Source organism: Temnothorax americanus, unplaced genomic scaffold (assembly GCF_048541705.1).
Source record: "Temnothorax americanus isolate GAGA-0224 unplaced genomic scaffold, ASM4854170v1 Scaffold94, whole genome shotgun sequence".
In the NCBI taxonomy this organism is placed as follows: domain Eukaryota; kingdom Metazoa; phylum Arthropoda; class Insecta; order Hymenoptera; family Formicidae; genus Temnothorax; species Temnothorax americanus.
In genome coordinates, this window is record NW_027509817.1 from 178,568 (window position 1) to 197,118 (window position 18,551).

At 31.3% G+C, this 18,551-nt stretch overlaps 1 long non-coding RNA gene and 1 pseudogene across 3 annotated transcripts in view; one reads left to right on the top strand and one right to left on the bottom strand.

The window, feature by feature from the left end:
- The window catches only part of LOC143908428 (uncharacterized), a 268,255-nt pseudogene that overhangs the window by 1,128 nt on the left and 248,576 nt on the right, over positions 1-18,551 (top strand). The gene's annotated exons all lie outside the window — the stretch shown is intronic.
- Positions 15,207-18,140, bottom strand: LOC143908419 (uncharacterized). Of its 2 annotated transcripts, XR_013260134.1 has the most exons (4): positions 18,028-18,140; positions 17,456-17,551; positions 17,140-17,243; positions 15,207-16,878 (listed from the first exon to the last, which is right to left on the bottom strand). It is a non-coding gene; the product is annotated as an uncharacterized LOC143908419 (long non-coding RNA). The 2 variants fall into 2 exon arrangements; XR_013260133.1 differs by lacking the exon at positions 15,207-16,878 and having other exon boundaries at positions 16,947-17,243.

Genomic DNA, 18,551 nt, shown 5'->3' on the forward strand with positions numbered 1-18,551 from the left:
GGGGGTTTCTCTCATAATATTCCGCTACGTGCCCTACAAGCGGAGATATTGCGACGCAAAGTCCAAATGTGAAAATTTATTTTTAAGATACGTCGTCTACGTCGACCGCTCTTCTTTATAACATACATGTAACAAACAGAGAACGTCACTTTCACTTTTTCGACACTGGCGGCTAGCGGCGTTAGTATCCCAGTGCAGTGCAGTGCAGACAGTGCGTTCGTTTAGAGCGCTATCCTGTCAGTCAGTTCATCATCTGATCAGTTAACCTATCTCGATCGATCGAGAGACACGGTAGTACGCGCGGAGCGAGACCGACCGTGTGACTCTTTATTACGTGTCGCGAGGTAAGGTGCGACAACGCGCGCATACGCGCGTACGCGAAACAGCAGTAACACCGTAATCGTGCCGGCGATATACTGAATTGAATTGCTTCGTGCTTATCTAAAGATTTCATATCCCTACATTGGGTGCGTTCAGCCGATACTCCGCTAGCCTAGCAATCGTGAGCAGTCGCTCGTTTTCGCTCGTTTCCTCTTCTTTGATCCAATGGATTAAAAGGAGAGAAAACGAGCGACTGCTCACGATTGCTAGGCTAGCGGAGTATCGGCTGAACGCACCCATCGTGTTACTATCGCTGCCGGAAAAGAAGGTTCTCTACGTTTGGCAGAAAGTGACGACTGACACGTTCGATCTCGACTTCGTTGATCGCAGAAGAGCTGAACTCGAGGTACGTTTCCGATTTGCAATTATAAAAGTATCGTGCGATGAAAGTTGTACCCAATTATAACCTCAAATAAAGTTGTGCACGTTGCTGAAAGATATATATATATCTTGATATATAGGCTACGGTCAACGTGATACAAATGCTCTGGAGCGTTCTTCTTCTCCTTTTTTCTTCATTGAAAGAAAAGAGAAGAGGAATGCTTCGAAGCATTTGTAGTGTCACGTTGATCGTAGCCATAATATCATATTGATACATTATTTTATTTTTAGACGTAGCTGTTGATCCGTACAAAATTACCTTTTTAAAAAAAAGGTAAAAAAGAGCGCCAAGTACACGCATAAACGATCTAATATGAATATAACTAAAATCATATTAAATCATATTAAATTTGGGTAAAATTCAAATTAATTCCAGATTTTATATTAAAATTATATTTGTTTAAATACAGTTTTAATTTGCACTTATTAAAATCAGTTATGTAGATTAAATATGATCCACAATAAAATAGGGCTTTAATTAAAATTTAATTAGATCACTTATGTGGATCATATAACACTTCGAATCAAATATGGTTTTAATTTGTATTTAATAAGATAACTTATGTGGATTATATATGATCCAGAACCATACATGATGCAGAATATTTATATATAAGACTTTAATAAAAAGTTAATGTGTTCTGTATGCGACTTTTACTCGATTCAATTGCGACTTTAACCCGAAGGGCCTAGCGGAGTAAGCATGTGAAATCGGCCCTTGATTATACAAAGCTGACATTAATGTCACAAGTTAGTACCAATATGATAAAACTTTCCACCAAATATTATTTAAAAAAATTCATTTTTTTAGAAGTTATGCAAGGAGAAAGTAAAATAAAGAAATATATTTTTCTCGAAAACCACTTGACCGATCTTGATGAAAAAAATATATGTTATGTAGACTAATAAAACTAATTAACAAAAAAATGTCTAAAATGTTTGCCAAAAAAAAGACCAAAAAAAAATATTTGAATTTTTAAATATTTTTTTTTAGGGTGATATTTTCGAGGTACCCCTTTGAAATTATTTTTACGAAAATTTTTCTTAAAATGTCCACTATAACATATATTTTTTTCAATTTTTTTTAAATGGTGGAACATAGTTAAAAATACGAAAATCGTAAGCGTCGCGTCACTCCGGCGCACAGTGCAGTGCCATTCCGCGTTGCGGGTGTTCGATGTAACTTTACTAGCACAGATGTACGTCTGCAATTATAGCCTATAATATGTATACTTTTTAATTTTTATAGTTTTTAGAGTTTACCACGTGGAGGTTGCACACGGTTTTAAACTCCTTATTGGGGTGCTTTTTTAACGGAGTCCCTTCGCCTTTCACTACGTTTCCGTAAAATCAGGGTGCTTTTTTAACGTGAGTCCCTTCGCCTCTCACTACGTTTCCGTAAAATCGGGGTGTTTTTTTAACGTGAGTCCCCTCGCTTTTCACTACGTTTCCGAAAAATCAGGGTGCTTTTTTAACGTGAGTCTCTTTGCCTCTCACTACGTTTCCGTAAAATCGGGGTGCTTTTTGAATGTAAGACCCCTCGTCTCTCATTACACCCTACACCTACGATTTATTTAATCTTCTTCACTATCACACACTGTCTATTACTGGAATGTTATTTGTTTTCTTAAACAGATCGCTAATGGGCTACGAACAATTGGATGCTGCTGTCATATTGCTGCAATTATATATTATCTATTTCATGCAAGATATTTAGCGAAAATTTTGAAACCAGCAGAAATACTGAGCGATCTGTTTAAAAAAACAAATAACATTCCAGTAATAGACAGTGATAGAAGAAGATTAAATAAAATTGTAGGTGTAAGGCGTAATGAGAAGCGAGAGGTCTTACATTCAAAAAGCACCCCGATTTTACGGAAACGTAGTGAGAGGCGAAGGGACTCACGTTAAAAAAGCACCCTGATTTTACGAAAACGTAGTGAGAGGCGAAGGGACTCACGTTAAAAAAGCACCCTGATTTTACGGAAACGTAGTGAAAGGCGAGAGGACTCACGTTAAAAAAGCACCCCGATTTTGCGGAAATATATAGTGAGAGGCGAAGGGACTCACGTTAAAAAAGCCCCCAATAAGGAGTTTAAAACCGTACTGCAACCTCCACGTAGTAAACTCTGGTAATTATAAAAATTAAAAAGTATACATATTATAAGCTAATTGCAGACGTACATATGTGCTAGTAAATAAGTTACATCGAACACCCGCAACGCGGAATGGCACTGCACTGGTGCGCCGGAGTGACGCGACGCTTACAATTTTCGTATTTTTAACTATGTTCCACCATTTAAAAAAAATTGAAAAAAATATATGTTATAGTGGACACTTTAAGAGAAATTTCCGTAAAAATTTCAAAGAAGTACCTCAAAATTATCACCCTAAAAAAATATTAAAAAGTTCAAATATTTTTTTTGATCTTTTTTTTGACAAACATTTTGGACATTTTTTTGTTAATTAGTTTTATTAGTCTACATAACATATATTTTTTTCATCAAGATCGGTCAAGTGGTTTTCGAGAAAAATACATTTCTTTATTTTACTTTCTCCCTGCATAACTTATAAAAAAGTGGATTTTTTAAATTAATGTTTGGTGGAAAGTTTTATCATATTGGTACTAACTTGTGACATTAATGTCAGCTCTGTATGATCAAGGGCCAATTTCACATGCTTATTCCGCTAGGCCCTTTGGTTTTAATTTGATTCTTATTAAAACGTAATTTTGTTTAAATAATGTTTAAATAATATTTGCGGTAAAATTTGTTTCTTTATTTGTCGAACTTAACATGTAAAATATTTGATTCAAATTAAAAAAAAAATAATATAGTCATATAAGATTATATATGATCAGATCAGAATATTGCATCTCAAAGTATCCGATAGATGGCATTCGATGTGATCTGTTTCTCGTAATTAAAATTTGACAAAGAGTGTTATAAGATTACGGTATCAAGAAGACACGACACTGTCTCGGAACGACACAATTTTTGTATCAGTTATATCGTGAAGTCTACTCTTATAATAAAGTAGCACGCTTAAAAAATAAAATTTTATATAATCTTGTTTAAGTTTAAATTGGTATAACTTTAAATTTAAAACAAAATTATATAAAATTCTAATAAGATCAAATAACATTTATATATGACAAATTTGACTTATATGACTTATATGATTATATTTGACTTATATTTAATATATATGATTATTTATGATTATATTTAACAAATTAATTTTGAATTTATTACCATATTTAATCCACATTTGGCAAATTAAAACCATATTAACTCTGCATTTTTAGACCTTTTAAATAAATAAGGACAACAATAAATAAAAATAATTCACAGAAGAATGCAATGGGAGTAACATTAAATGATTATCAGCGTGGATGTGGGAGTGAGTGATATGGGTGTGCGTGACTACGCGGACGGCGGATAATGCGGCTTATAATTAAGTATAGAATAAGTTTATTTATTTATTTAAAATTTCGAGGTCTAGCAGCGCCAAGTTTTTTTACAAGAAAAATTTATGTATTTTAATAAAATATTTTTATTTTGTACTGTTACCTCTGTAATTCTTTGTGGCCATTAAAAAATACACATGTAAATAACTTTGTATTTAAATATCTTGTATTCCCTTGTTAAATTTAAATAAAATTTTTTAATCTTATAAAATTGTTATTATACATTCTTTTCTAATTGACACAATGTAAAGATTTTTCAAAGTAGTGCAACAATTATTTTTTGAGGCAATATACATGTTCTCTCTGTAATTGGCGCTCTAATTTAAAGAGATATCATTTCTTTTTTGTAATTGTAATAGATCACTTGAAGCGCGACTCTTCTTTTTGATAAGGTAACATAATTTTGTGACGTGTATCACTTGGGTTATAATTTTTCGAAAATAAAGATACTACTGCTTAGATTTTTTCGAGATTTTTCGAGATATAAAGATCTAAAACTTGTTACTTAGGTTTTTTCGAGGTATAATACTACCACTTTCTTTTTTTTTTTAGGTAACAACATATACACTACTATACGTGTACTTGGCGCCTTTTTTTTACCCTTTTAAACATTACATCAAAAAAAGGAAGTTTCTTTTGTATGGTAATTTAATGGGACCGTAAAAATTCTAGTTTACTTCTTTAATTTTTAATTTTTAATAAAATGTATAAGATTCATTGGTATATTATTTTTATTATGTAAATTAAATTACAACATCCATCAGCTTTTTGTAGGCTAATTAAATATTATCGAAGACAACGTTTCAAATGATTATTTACGCGCTAGGAAGATAGAATTCACAAATATAAGAAAACAATGAACAAATAATTAATGTATTATTTTAATCTCCATATCTGAATACTACAAATACTACGTTTAAAAGTATATGTGAGAATACATCATAAATACGGATGTAAGAAATTAATTCAAAATTTTCCATCAACGGCGTAACGTCATATATGGGGTCCAATTTCTTCGATGTAATGACAAAAATCAGGACCGGCCAATTAAACTATTACTATTATTAAATCTTGCCAAGATTTATGCGGTTCACATACATGAGCATACAGTTCTCATTATATAAATTAAAGAGTTTATCCTCTGGTCGTAGGCTAGTTAAAAATTTGAAGATAAGATTTTAAAAATTTGCACAAAAAATGTTGACTCCGCAAATTCTTAACTAGCCTACGGACAGACAATGAACGCTTCAGTTTATATAATGAGAACAATACGTTCATGAAACGCATAAATCTTGGTCAAATTTAATGAAAATAATAATTCAATTAGTCGGTCCTGATTTTTGTCACTACATCGAAGAAATTGGATCCTATATATGACGTTATGTCGTAGATGAAAATTTTTGAATTAGTTTCTTACATCTGTATTTATGATATATTCTCACATATACATTTAGACATAGTATTTGTACTATTCAGATATGGAGATTAAAATAATACCATGCTTATATGTTCATTGTTTTATTATATTTGTGAATTCTAGCTTCCAAGCATAGATAAATCATTTAAAACGTTGTATTCGATAACATTTAATTAGCCTATGAGGAGCTGATGAATGCTTTAATTTACATAATAAAAATAATATGCCAATAAAACTTATAAATTTTGTTAAAAATCATTTAAAAATAATAGTGTAATTTGCCGGTTCTGCTTTTTATCGTTACATCGAAGATATCGGACCCCATATTTAACGTTACGTGTTTGATAAAAATGCTTTGCTTTTTTATATATGCTATACAAATATATATTTGTGAATCCTAGCTTCTGCAAAGGTATAGCATATATAAAAAAAAGCAAAAAATTTTCATCAATTACATAATATCAAATATAGGATTCGATTTCTTTGATGTAACGACGAAAAGCAGATCCGACAAATTAAACTATGGTTATTAGATAATTTTTAATAAAATGTATAAGTTTCATTGGCATATCATTTTTATTATGTAAATTAAAGCATTCATTAGCTTCGTAGGCTAATTAAATATTATTGAAGTTAACGATTCAAATGATTATCTACGGGCTTGGAAGTTAGAATTCACAAATATAATAAAACAATGAACATATAAGCATTGTATTATTTTAATCTCTATATCTGAATAGTACATATATTATGTCTAAAAGTATATGTGAGAATACATCATAAATACGGACGTAAGAAATTAATTCAAAATTTTCCATCAACGACGTAACGTCATATATGGGGTCCGATTTCTTCGATGTAATGACAAAAATCAGGACCGGCCAATTAAATTATTGCTTTTATTAAATTTGACCGAGATTTATGCGTCTCATGAACGAATCGTTCTCATTATATGAATTGAAGCGTTTATTGTCTATTCGTAAGCTAGTTAAAAATTTGCAGTCAACATTTTTCATGTAAATTTTTAAAATCATATTTTTAAATTTTTAACTAGTCTACCACCAGATAATAAATTCTTTAATTTATATAATGAGAACAATATGCTCATATGTGTAAACCACATAAATCTTGGCAAGATTTAAAATAGTAATAGTTTAATTGCCCGGTCCTGATTTTTGTTATTCGGAGAAATTAGACCCCATATATGACGTTACGTCGTTGATGGAAATTTTTGAATTAATATTCTTGCTTCCGTATTTATGATATATTCTGACATATACTTTTAGACAAAGTATATGTAGTATTTTTAGATATGGAAATTGAAATAATACAATTCTCATATATTCATTGTTTTATTATATTTGTGGATTTTAGCTTCCAAGCGTAGATAATTCTTTGAAACATTGGGCGCGTTCAGCAGACACAATTGTTGAGTTTGTCTTATTGGTCACGTTCAGCAGACCAAGCCGCTGAGTAGCAGTCGAACGTGATTGGCTCTTACTTTTAGAACCAACCAATCAACACTTTGCGTTGATTGGTTGGTTCTAAAAGTAAGAGCCAATCACGTTCGACTGCTACTGAGCGGCTTGGTCTACCGAACGCGTCCAATGTTCTCTCTCTTTCTCTGTTCGCCAAGCGTGCTTAAACGGCGCGATAATTTAAAATCAGATGTCGAATCAAACACGCCTTAACGTTCGTCATATTAAAATAAATAAAAATATTTGTAACATAAAATAAATTGTCGCAAAAAATACAATAAAGAATAGATAAATAAACAATAACAAGAAAAATTTTTATCCAGGAATAACGTAACAATTACTTTTATTACAGTGTACCGTTCAGCGATAAAATTAAAAAAAAAAAATTAATAATAAAACTAGTTCTTGCATGTAACGATACGTCGTAGAGTAAAAGTTTTGATTTTGATGTAATCTTTCGGTACTTTGCGGGTCAACATTTTCACGTGTTAATCTCTAAATAATGTACCGAGTAAAATATTGCAAGTAACCAAACGTATAAGATAAAATTAATTGAGAAATAGTTAAATTAGGCGGTCCTCTACTATTTACCATTGCACCTATATAATCAGTTCTCGCATGTAATCATACATCTTAAAGTAAAAGTTTTGATTTATCTGTAGTATCTTTCGATATTTCGCGGACAAACATTTTTACGTGTGAATCTCTAAATAATGCACCAAATCAAATATTGCCAGTAATTGACAATACAGATGAAATCAATCGACAAATAATTTAATTGGGCGGTCCTACTATTTACAAATTGCAATGAGGAAATCAGTTCTCAAATGTAATGATGACACTGAGAAAAAAATTTTCTGCACTTTAGTAAATATTAGTTTGCACATACAACTGTTACTTTATTTATTAAAATAAAGAAAATTTTCCTTTTTATTTTAATATGCTTTTCTCTCAGTAAATACACGTGTACTAATGTAAAAAAGGAAAATTTTCTTTATTTTAGTAAATGGGGTCACAATTGTATGCAAACCAATATTTACTAAAATGCAGAACATTTCTTTTCTCACAATCAGTTTATGTCGTACAGTAAAGGTTTGATTTGGCTGTAATCTGTCAGTATTTCGTGAGCCAACATTTTCGTGTGTTAATCCTTAAATAATGCACCGAGTAGAATATTGCAAGTTCTCAAATAATAACCGAACGTATAGATGAAATTAATTAAGAAATAGTTAAACTAGGCGGTTCTGCTATTTACCATTGCACCGAAGAAATCGGTCCTCGCATGTAACAATACGTCCTAGAGTAAAAGTTTTGATTTGGCTGTAGTCTGTCCGTATTTCGTGGGCCAACATTTTCGTGTGTTAATCCTTAAATAATGCACCAAGTAAAATATCGCAAGTTCTCAAGCAACTGAACGTACAGATGAAATTAATTGAGAAATATTAAAACTGAGCGGTCCTGCTATTTACCATTGCACCGAAGAAATCGGTCCTCGCATGTAACAATACGTCCTAGAGTAAAAGTTTTGATTTGGCTGTAGTTTGCCCGTATTTTGTGGGCCAACATTTTCGTGTGTTAATCCTTAAATAATGCACCGAATAGAATATTGCAAGTTCTCAAATAATAACCGAACGTATAGATGAAATTAATTAAGAAATAGTTAAACCGGGCGGTCCTGCTATTTACCATTGCACCGAAGAAATCGGTCCTTGCATGTAACAATACGTCCTAGAGTAAAAGTTTTGATTTGGCTGTAGTTTGCCCGTATTTCGTGGGCCAACATTTTCGTGTGTTAATCCTTAAATAATGCACCGAGTAGAATATTGCAAGTTCTCAAATAATAACCGAACGTATAGATGAAATTAATTAAGATATAGTTAAACTAGGCGGTCCTGCTATTTACCATTGCACCGAAGAAATCGGTCCTCGCATGTAACAATACGTCCTAGAGTAAAAATTTTGATTTGGCTGTAGTTTGCCCGTATTTCGTGGGCCAACATTTTTGTGTGTTAATCCCTAAATAATGCACCGAGTAGAATATTGCAAGTTCTCAGATAATAACCGAACGTACAGATGAAATTAATTAAGAAATAGTTAAACTAGGCGGTCCTGTTTATCATTTTACCGAGGAAATCCGTCCTCGTATGTAACGATACGTCGTAGATTTGGCTGTAAGTTTTTGGTATTTCGCGGTGCATCACGAAATATAAAAAACTTACAGAGCCAAATCAAAATTTATACTCTACGATTTATCGTTACATGCGAGGACCGATTTCCTCGGTGCATAGATAAATAGCAGGACCGCGCAGTTTAAACATTTCCTAATTAATTTTATCTGTATGTACGGTTACTTACAATATTTTACTCGGTGCATTATTTAAAGATTGAAACCAAATAAGTAACATTTACTACACCAATCAATAATTAACTTAATTAAGACTTTAATCGACTATACTGGCAACGATTATAATTGTCGTGTCACCTCGTTTCGACCATGGATTCTGCTCCTTCTAAAATTGATGCAATTGAGATGCTTATATATTATAAGCATCCTATCTAAATAAATAAATTTAGGATACTTATAATATAAGCATCTAAATTACATCTATTTTAGAAGAACCAGAATCCATAGTCAAAACGGGGTGACGATTTGTCATGACGATTATAATCGTTGCCACGATTATGATCATTGCCAGTATAGTCGATTAAAGTCTTAATAATTTAAGGATTAACTCGCGAAAATGTTGCATCGCGAAATATCAAGAACTTAGCCAGCCAAATCAAAATTTTTACTCTACGACGTATCGTTACATACGAGGACCAATTTCCTCGGTGCAATAGTAAATAGCAGGCCCGCCCAGTTTAAATATTTTCTAAATATTTTCTAATTAATTTCATCTGCACGTACGGTTACTTGCAACATTTTATTCGGTGCATTATTTAAGAATTAACTCACAAAAATATTGCACCGCAAAATACCAAAAACTTACAGCCAAATCAAAATTGTACTCTACGACGTATCGTTACATGTGAGGACTGATTTCCTCGGTGCAATGGTAAATAGCAGGACCGCCTAGTTTAAATATTTCCCATTAATTTCATCTGTACGACGGTTACTTACTTGCAATATTCTACTCGGTGCATTATTTAAGGATTAACTCGCGACAATGTTGCACTGCAATATACCAAAAACTTACAGCCAAATCAAAATGTACACTCTACGACGCATGTAACGATACGTCCTAGAATAAAAGTTTTGATTTGGCTGTAATCTGTCGGTATTTCGTGGGCCAACATTTTCGTGTGTTAATTCTTAAATAATGCACCGAGTAGAATATTGCAAGTTCTCAAATAATAACCGAACGTATAGATGAAATTAATTATAATAAGAAATAGTTAAACTGGGCGGTCCTGCTATTTACCATTGATACGAGTATAACTTTTGATTTGGCTCTAATCTCTTTGTATCTCGCAGTCCATCATTTTCGCTTTTTAATCCCTAAATTATGTGTTGTATAAAATATTGCTTATGCGAAGTATACGTAAAATTTGTCGAAGAATAATTTAATTGGTCGGTCCTGTTATTATCCATTATATCGTGGAAATTGGTCCTCGCATGTGACGATACGTCTAGTAAAAGTTTCTTTTCAATAATTTTTACTTATGTTTTCATTATTTTCGTGAGTTTTTTCTTAAATAATGCACTAAATATAATATTTGAAAATTTCAAGTAACCGAACATGAAATTATTCGAAAGGTATAACTGGTTTGAGTCCTGCTATTTGCTATTATATCAATGAAATAAGCGAAGAAAACCTTTTTCTGCAATGTATCATCGTAGAAGTTTGTATGGAAATCAATTTCTTTACTGTAACAACAAAAAGTAGAACCTCGTAACATTTTAATTGTTTAGTTTATTTATTGATGTTAATTATTTAAATTCTAATTTTAATTAAATTGATTAATTTAAATTTATAATTACAACTTTATGAAGCAACGCAGTAACAATGATTTAATTATTTTTAACATAATTTTTAGTAAAAGATAGCGTTTTAGAAAGCACATTGTACATTTAGTAGCTTGATGCATATTTCTTTTTAAATAGTAAAATATTGGTAGATGTTCTTTATTATGAATAAATAATTCATTATGTGCTAAATATACATAAATAAGTATATAAACAGCTTGATTGGACTCTCTAAACATTATGGATTTTATATATAAAAAAGAATACGCTCGAAGAATGATGTTACAACTTAATTCAGTAAAATTGTTCAGATAAGGAGGTCCCGGTATTTTACATTGCATGTATCTAATTACCGGTACCGGTCCTTATAATTCACAATGGTTAGGAAGGAAACACGGTCCTACTTTGTTACGTTACATATCTTTGTATAAACTAGTACCGGGCCTGATAAGTTACCCTTCATATAGAAAATTACTGGGTCGGACCCAGCATGTGCCAAAAGTCCTGGTATGTGTTATTGCACCTCCGAAATGGTCCCGACATTATACAAACCATATAAAGATATATATATATATATATATATTTATATATATATATATATTAAAGTAAATGATCCATTTTGATCATCTTTTTTATTTGAAATAATTTATTGTTGCAATTATAAAAGTAATAGATTCAATACTTTTATAATTGCAACAATAAATTATTTCAAATAAAAAAGATGATCAAAATGGATCATTTACTAATTTTTTCTTCTATTTTTCATTTTTTTGCAAATAATAAACATACAATATATATCAAGAACATCAATTAGTTTTTATATAAAATATATAATTTTTTATTTATTTTTTTAATTTTTTTAATTATATTTTAAACTATATGAAATGTTTCATGTTTAATCTCATTTTTTCTTCCTTGATTAATAATCTTAGTTTTGGCATAATATAAATTGGGCAACAAAATTATCGCAACAAAAATTTTTGTCAAAAATTTGCCCAACTTCAAATAAGCACAACTCCGCGAAAAATTGTCATATCTGACAGTTTTTTTTTTTTTTTCATTTTAAAAGGTGAAGTCTGTACTTTAAGGAACCATTGTTCGATTTTGAATTTAGTTTCCCCCCCTCCCGCCGTTCTTTTAAAAGTAAGGACGTGTTTTTTCTCCGAAAAATTGCATACTTTGACACATTCTACGGAGTAGAATGAATTTTTTTCGTAACTATCATAGCAGCCATCGTAAAATATAGACTTTTCCCTGCAAATTAAAAAAAAATAAGTTCGTACGATTTTTTTTCGCCGAGTTATGGCTTATCAAAATTACCTATGCATTTTTGTGCATTCAATCACCGCCAACATTAGCATTACCCGATGGACACTACGGGGAGGTTGCTGGTCGAATTTTGCCTATTGTGTGTGTGCGTGCGTGCGTGTTTACATCCCAAACGTGAAAAAAAACTAATTAATTAATTAAGAAACTTTTATTAAGAAGCAATATATATTCTGGCACTTATAAATTGATACATAATTATTTCTTCTCAACTGCAGTTGCGCTCAATTCAGTCAAAGTTGGAAAGCAGAGTTGGATTTAGTGTTCCTGAAAGACTTTCTTCCTAAAGATAAAGATGGTGTCTGAATCTTCAGGCTATCCATACTGTTTGTATCATGTAAATCAGGAAAATCGAAAAGTAGAAATTGATGCGACTGCACTTGATAATAATTGAATGCCGTAGCCACAACCGCAAAATAAATTTCTTGCCTGCTTCTTGACAACGTTGTCTGTACAATGCTGTGCTATATGTATAAAACGTTGTTATTATTTGGATAGATACGTGTATAAACATATATATGCTAAAGTGGCAGCACCGTTACCTATGGAATCGGCTCTCGTACGGTCGAGTACCTGCGCCGGCCATCGTATTGGTACCTGCGCGAGTGCTCGAGTACCGTGCCAGCGCCATTAAGCATTTCTATTTAAATTATCGCCGGTTTTTTATGATTGTTATCTTTTATAAACAGGTATAATAGAAACGGCAAGACGCAATGTCCGCCGTAATTGTGTTTAATGCATCGTCTTTAACGCGTTTATGATTACCTCAATTACGATTGTTTCCTTCTAGAAGCGAATATCAAATCGAGATTACTCGGTTGCAATCACGATTTAATTAATTGCTTATTTTGTGTAATTTACTGAACTATCTTCCTATACCCGTTAGCGTCTTGATTGTAAAATATTGAGGATTATTATTTATCTAAGTTGCTGATGTATACGGTACCAACAAATAAAATTATTCTTTTGTACGAGCCGCGCTTTACCTATACTGCAGTATTGGAGCCGAATGTCTGTTTAAATTTACCTCACGGAAATGAGGAAATTTCGTGTAATAAATAGTGTCGACTTTCCTTATCAACGGAGAGAGATCTCTCTCTTCACAGTAAGGGAAGATCAGCGTTGACTCGTTGTCTGAACGATTAGCGTCGAATCCATGTTTGTATACGTGACATTAGCGTGGGTGTAAGAATGTAAATTGTGCACTAACAATACTTCGGTCGCGAGATGAGCATCGCGCATGCATAGAAGGAGAGGAGAGGAGAGAGAGAGAGAGAGAGAGAGAGAGAGAGAGAGAGAGAGAGAGAGAGAGAGAGAGAGAGAGAGAGAGAGAGAGAGAGAGAGAGAAGATGGATGATACTTACGATAATCGTACGGTCATCATCTTCCCGTTATGTATAATAAATTCTAAACGTAGAACAACTACGTAATTTCGTCAAGTCACGTTGCCATGGCGTACGTTAACCGAGAAAATTTTCTCTCGAAATACGCTCTAACGAACGGATAGCCATAACTTCCCGATCTTCGTAAAGAAAAAGATCGTGAAGATCTCAGTGAAATTCTTTGACGTTTAGTTTGATTGATTAAACGGTTAATGTAAAGAAAAGTTCTGGGATTTATATGATTTTAACTAAAAAGGGGATGTCAAAGCAGATTGTTAGTCCAAATTATATCTATATATTTTGTTTGAAATTAATTGTTTCCAACAAATAAAGAAAGCGTATATAATATATTAATAATAAAACAAAGAAGTTACGACTGTGAAAGAATGTCGAGTTGTAATAATTTCCGAAATTTGATTTTTATCATTCCATACAGCACAGAAACTTGCAGTATCATTGCAGAAACGTTGCAATATTGCAGATTGCGCTGCAATATCACAGCATCATTGTAGATATTAAATATTGTAATATTTAATACATATTACAGCGCAATGTAGTAGCAAGATTGTAAAAATCTTGCAGCATTATTGCAAAAATACTAAAAAAAACGCGTAACTAATATAATATATATTTGTTTTGATGAGAAATAAACTAATATTTCAGGTGTAGAAATGTACATCAATCACTATCACACGTGATTATTACTCATTTTCAGCAATTTCGGAGTGTTTGCGTCGCATATATGTCGGCCATGTCGCATATATCGCGCGTGCGCGCTGCGTGGAAAAGATGATCGGTGACTGTTCAGACTTCAGACTGTTGTGCTTCCAAAGGATTCTCCCGCGCATTGTTCGTTCGTCTCGTGTAAAGCCGAGTAATTGTGTGCAATATTATAATTATATAATGAAATAAGTGGAAAGGCACAGATTAACTGTTATCGGAAAGATAGAATTGGTAAGTAAACTTATTTTTTATCATTCTCTTTAACTAAGCTCGATTTATATATTTTGAGGTTATATACTGCGGCGCGTGTTATACTCAGCACTTTAACTATCCTAGACAACACATATGCATAACTTTCCACACAGCACATAATATTGCAGAAATATTGCAGCAATATTATTTTTCGATTGCAATATTACAATGAAATGTATCAGAAATATTGCAGTAATATTACTGAGATATATCAGTAATATTAAAATGTCCGCGAAAATGAATATCAGTAATATTACTGATATTTATTTCAGTAATATTGCGGTAATATTACTGCAATAAATCAGTAATATTACGGTAAAATTACTATAATATTTGCGTGATATTTGTATAATATTGCTAGAAATTAAAAAACTATTTTAATATTTTTTATTAAATTTTATTAAATTATTTTTAATAGTATTGTTACATACAATTTTAAAATAATATTGATATTGTAATTAAAAGATTTTAATGAATATTATTAAATTATATCAAACTGTTATTTTTAATAATGGTATTACATACAATATTAAGAAAATAATATTGATATTATCTTTCTATCTCTTTCTTCGTCAAAACTGCTCCATGCTACTCTGCATTGTATGAATTTCCACTGATAAAGAATAACATTATAACATAATACAAAAACTGTAATTATTATTTATATCTAATTATACAAGGTGAGTTTTATTTTGTATGCCAATTATCTTCACTAATTATCTCAGAAAGTATTGGTTTATTGGAAAAATGTTTCAGATAAAAGTTGGAGGGTTTATAGAGAAATAATGGATGATCTTATTAGATTTTGAGTCTGAAACCCATGTTGAGCCCAGTAGGGTCTAAGTCAAATTTTTTAAATAAAAACTCCCTTTTTTATTACATCATCTTTTTCTACTAATTAATATAAACAACTTTTGTCTGAAACATTTTTATTTGCTTTATACTTTTTGAGATATTTAAGAAAAATTTGGTAATTTTTTTAATATTTAGCTTATATCTTGATAAATGCTTGTTGGAGGAGAAAATGATACAAGACTTTTTGACTTGATATGGTCTCAAGAATATGCTATTGCAATAATACCCTAATTTCTTTAAATATTTGTGTATACATTTTCTTGAAGCTTTCATGTGTACACAATTATTTGAAGAAATTAGAATACTATTGCAACAGTATATTCTTGAAACCAAATCAAGTCAAAAAATCCTGTACCACTTTTCACTCCGACGAACATTTATTGACAAACATCTATTGTAAGGTGGTCCTTTCGTGAGAACAAGTATTAGATAAGTACCTAAATTTGATATATGTTAAATATACAGTAATAAGGGACATGTGTACAAAAAATCAAGTAAGGTTACCGACACTTTACAAGAAGTAAGTCATTCTAAATGTGCGTTCGCGGTGCGTGCCATTGTCATTCAATCCTTGTTTACATCTAATGAACGAGAAAGATAGAATGATGCAAATCGCCACGGCCGAGGTTTTCAACGAATAATACATGATAATACATTATTCATGTCTTAAAATATTCCCTGAAGTTTCCGGATTTCGTACATACCTTGAAAATAAGGGTTTGCCGAATGTTTTGCTCTGATATATGAGGTTAAATAAGTAGTGGATCCAATCGCATATTGCTTTATTTGTACTGTCATGCCTGATCTAACCTAAATCGAGTCCAACTGCACTACTATTATGATATTTTTTTAATTAGTAAATAATTAAATACGATTAAATTGTGCGTGTAAAATCATGTTATATTATTATAATTATTGGGATGTTGTGTAATGTTTGTCACTATGTTTGTTTTCAATTACCTCATGACGGACTGTTACTTGACTAGCTGGGTCCGCGAAAGGACCACCTTGTAAGCTAAATATTGAAGATACCAAGTTTTTTTTGAATATCTCAAAAAATATAAGGCAAATAAAAAAATGTTTCAGAGAAAAGTTGTTTATATTAATTAGTACAAAAAGATGATACCATAAAAAGGGGATTTCTATTTAAATAATTTGACTTGGATCTTATTAGGCTTAACACAGGTCCCGGGTTCAAAATCTAATAAAATTGTCTATTGGTCCTCCTTGAACTCTCCAATTTTTATCTGAAACATTTTTCCAATAAATTAATACTTTCTGAGATAATTATAGCGGAGATGATTGGCACACGAAATAAAAATCACCCTGTTTATTTCATACATAATTACATATTAAAACATAAGAGTACGGGGTTAAGTATGACGTGTTCCGATATTCACTGTCTATACTAAAAATCTATGGTTAATGTTATACATACACTTTAAATTTTCAGTACTGGATATTAAAATATTGGAACGCAGTTTATACCAAGTTTAAATTTTTCTTACTTATGTATCTAATAAATGAAGCTGTCGCTCAGAAGAGTTTGAAAAAAATCAAACTGCTTAGTGCTGCTCTGCGTGAACTTCCACTGATGGAAAGCAACGTAACACTGCAACATAATACAAAAACAGTAATTATTATTTACATCTAATTATATATTTTAAACATAAAAGTAGGTTAAATATGAATCTGTATTGTCATATTCACTATCTATATACTGAAAATCTGTAGTTGATGTTACACGTATACTTTGGATTTTCAGTATTGACGATTAATATTGGAAAGTATGGTTTATATCAAATTTAACTTTTTCTTACTTACATATTTTATAAATTTAATAAATAAATCTTTTGCTTTTCTATCAAACTGCTTGGTGCTGCTCTGGACTGCATGAACATCCACTGATGGAAAGCAATACTGTAACATATAGCATAAGAACAATAATTATTATAAAATCATGTAAATGCCATGGTTAAATAATTATGGTTAAATCATTTAATTAATGATTAAACTGCTTTTTAGGAGATTTGGGATCGGCATATTTCTGTCACGTATCTCCAATTAAGGGCTCCAGTTCGATTAAACTGTTAAAAATTTTGAGGTTAAGTTAGCATCAAGATTTAAGTATGAAGCCGTTAATAAATAATTTCATTAGAGACTCGTTCAATAAGGTTATAAAGGCAAATATATATATTTTAAGATAGTCATTGAAATGGTTTTTATGATATTAACGTGGTTTTTGCAGACCATTATATGCCACGTAATCCTTATTTTTGGATTTAAAGACAAATCGCCAAATATATATGTACAATGTACATATTAGTAATAATTATACAAAAATGCTTTTAAAAATATTTGTGTGAACAATATTTATTAAATAAAAAAAAAATTACCTGAAATTAACACGATTGTTTCTGTGCGGTGTCGTACACGTGATTGCGTGATCCCACGGAGCCATGCAAGAGACAGCGAAAGAAGACCGGGAATGGTGGGGGTCGGTGCTGCGACCAAGCGTATAGCCACACACACTAGCGTTCTTCCCTCCACTTACGCACTCAAAAACGTTCTGTTTATCCGTGTGATAAACTCGTAATTTGAAAAGTTCAATATTGATTATATAAGAAATATAAATTTTAAATTTTATCCATTTATTTTATTATCAATTTACTTACTGGCTCTTAATTAAAAATTAATTGTATATATAATTACCTTTTATTATTACAAAACAAATAACACATTTATAAAATTAAATACCACCAATTATAAAATTTATCTTAATCACTTTTATTCTCCAAAAGAACAAGTAAGTCTCTTTTGATTTCATCACATTTTTTTATTTAGATTTTTTTTTCTTTCAGTCCAAAATTCTTTAACTGGTAATACTGGTATATATTATTTGTGCAATACGTATATGATT